The sequence below is a fragment of the Lemur catta genome, chromosome 20, assembly GCF_020740605.2.
Source record: "Lemur catta isolate mLemCat1 chromosome 20, mLemCat1.pri, whole genome shotgun sequence".
In the NCBI taxonomy this organism is placed as follows: Eukaryota; Metazoa; Chordata; class Mammalia; order Primates; family Lemuridae; genus Lemur; species Lemur catta.
In genome coordinates this window covers 5,679,050-5,681,434 of record NC_059147.1, presented here as the reverse complement: position 1 = coordinate 5,681,434, position 2,385 = coordinate 5,679,050, and the positions used below count along the sequence as shown (strand labels likewise).

Genomic DNA, 2,385 nt, shown 5'->3' with positions numbered 1-2,385 from the left:
GCTTTGCGGGTGGGAGGCACGGCTGGGCTCTGGCCCTTGACTATTTGGGTGCAGCGAGGCATCACTGCCTGCCTGGGGGAGGAGGCGTCACTGCCCGCATGCGTGTGCCCCCTTGTTTCCACAGCTGGGGCCAGGCAGCTGTCCGCTCTGGGGATTTGAGTCCCTAGAGCCTGCTTCTCTGCAGGCTGGCTCTGCTCTGGCCAGTGAAGCCTGCCTGATGCATCCTGGGGGAGCTGATGCCTGAGGCAACGTGGCTGGAGCTGGCCCTGTTGAAGCTGACATCCCAACCTGCCTGGGGCTGGTGCAGGAGCTGGTGATGGCCAGGGCTGCTACGGCCCTGACTGGCTGTCACCCGCCCCACAGAGGGGTATGGTGTGGTGGGCTGGCCAGGGCTCAGCGATTCTGAGAGACAGAGATCTGCTCCCCTGGCCCCTGACTCTCAGCTGGGTGGACGGCAGGGCCCGGCAGCAGTTGGGCTTTTCTCCCTGAAGGGCAGGGCCCGTGACATGTCCTCTAGAGGGCCAGTAGCCGGGGCAGTGGGTCCTACTGGCAGAGAACCCAAGCCCACTGTCCCTGGTCAGCCAGAGACTGAGCTCTGGGGCAGGAGGCAAAGGAGGCTGCTGGGAGCAGGGCCCTTCAGGCAGGCAGGGCTGGGGCCTTTCCGTCTTTCGCTGCCCTCGCTCCTGCTCCAGCAGGGCCGACTCCAGCCTCGTCCCACCGCCCGCCTCTGCCTGCAGTGCTCCAGCCCCTCCTCCACTCGCCTGCAGGACCCAGTGCAATGTCCCCACCTCCGAGAGGCCTCCCGTGACTCCTCCAGACAAGGTTAGTTGCTGTCTCTTTGGGTTCCTACCCTCTTTGTTCTTCTTTCCATTACTGTGTGTGCTTAGTCACTAAACAACGGCGCATTATCATCTTCCGTCTGCCTCTGGACTGTGCGCTCCACGGGCATCCCCACCGTGCTGTGTGTCCGCCAGGCCTGCCTGCCTTCCCTCTGTGTCCACTCCTCCTACAGTGACATTGGTGGCAGGCAGTCCCCACAACAGCCCAGTGATGCTCAGTCCTGGTCTCCGCACCACTGTGCTGCTCCTGCTCACGTCGACGAGGGCTGAGCCGTGTGACCAACAGGACACTGTAGAAGAGATGGCGTGTCATTTCCAAGGTGAGGACATCAAGGGCCCTCAGCCTGCCTTGTTCCCTTTTGGGCTGCCTGTCCTGAGGGCGCCAGCTGCCATGTTGTCAGGACGGGCCAGCAGCCCGCGAAGGGGCCGGTGCGGGGAGGAAGGGATGCTCACGGCAGCAAGCCCGGTGGGCCTGGCCTGCCCCGCCCAGCGGCCTTCAGAGGACTGCAGCCTCTCGAGACACCCTGAGCCAGGGCCAGCCAGCCATACTGCTCCTGATTCCTTGACCCGCAGAAACCGTGTGACGTGATGGGCACTAGTTAACCGGTAAGGACCTCAGTGGCCCTTGCAGAACTGTCCTTGGCGCTGCGTGTGGACTCGGTGGAGCCATCGCTCGGCACTCCTTCCTCCCCGCACTAAGCTGTGGGCACCCTGACCCTGGAGAGAACAACGAGACCCTCGATCTGGAATTTGTATCTGGAGTAGAGATGCCAGACCAGGAACCAGTTGGATTGATTGCAGAAACTGCTTGACATCACACACACATACGTACATGTAAACACATATGCATACATACATATACACATATGTATATGCACATACATATACATGCACATGCACATATATTTTCCTTTTTCGCCAAAGTTAGGCACAGCCATCGCTACCATCATCTTCACAGCACCCTCAACAGCCACACCACCCATCTGCGGCCCTGGAACACACATTCAGTAAGTGCTCAACCATTGCATGTTCATAAATTAAAAACCTAGCAACGTGAATGGTGTCAGGGCTGTTTATTGTGATTTTAATTTGTGTTCTGTTGTCTGAACATCTCTCTCCCTTACCCGACTCCCTGGAGGAGAGTGGCTTTGTTCGTGCTCACCTGCCACGGGAAGGTTCTGCTGCTGGGCAGGGGACAGAGGACGTCTGCAGACATCTGGGGGGAGAACTGGCGTGCGAGGCAGGCGTGGGCCACAGCAGGCAGAGCGGGGCAGTGAGGCAGGCAGAGATGCGGTCCTTGTCGGCCGAGCTCCAGAGGTGCCAAGTCCCTTCATGGGAGAGGTGGCTGTGTGGCCCCTCTGAGGGGACAGGATCGCAGCCACAGGGACTTCCAGCAGAAATGCCTGAGCCAGCTGGGTGCAGACCCAACCTAGCTGCCCATCTTCAGGGGACTTTATGGGCTTTGTGGGCTGAGACCTGCAGCAGTTCAACAGTGCCCAGTGTAGACTGATGCCGGAGCCGGGACACCTGCACACCCAATGTCCTG

The 2,385-nt window shown here is 60.0% G+C and overlaps 1 long non-coding RNA gene across 1 annotated transcript; it reads left to right on the top strand.

Moving 5' to 3' along the window:
• Positions 1 to 416: 416 nt before the first annotated feature.
• On the top strand, positions 417 to 1,725 carry LOC123625053. Its single transcript, XR_006730345.1, has 3 exons — positions 417 to 822; positions 975 to 1,159; positions 1,413 to 1,725. It is a non-coding gene; the product is annotated as an uncharacterized LOC123625053 (long non-coding RNA).
• Positions 1,726 to 2,385: the final 660 nt, after the last annotated feature.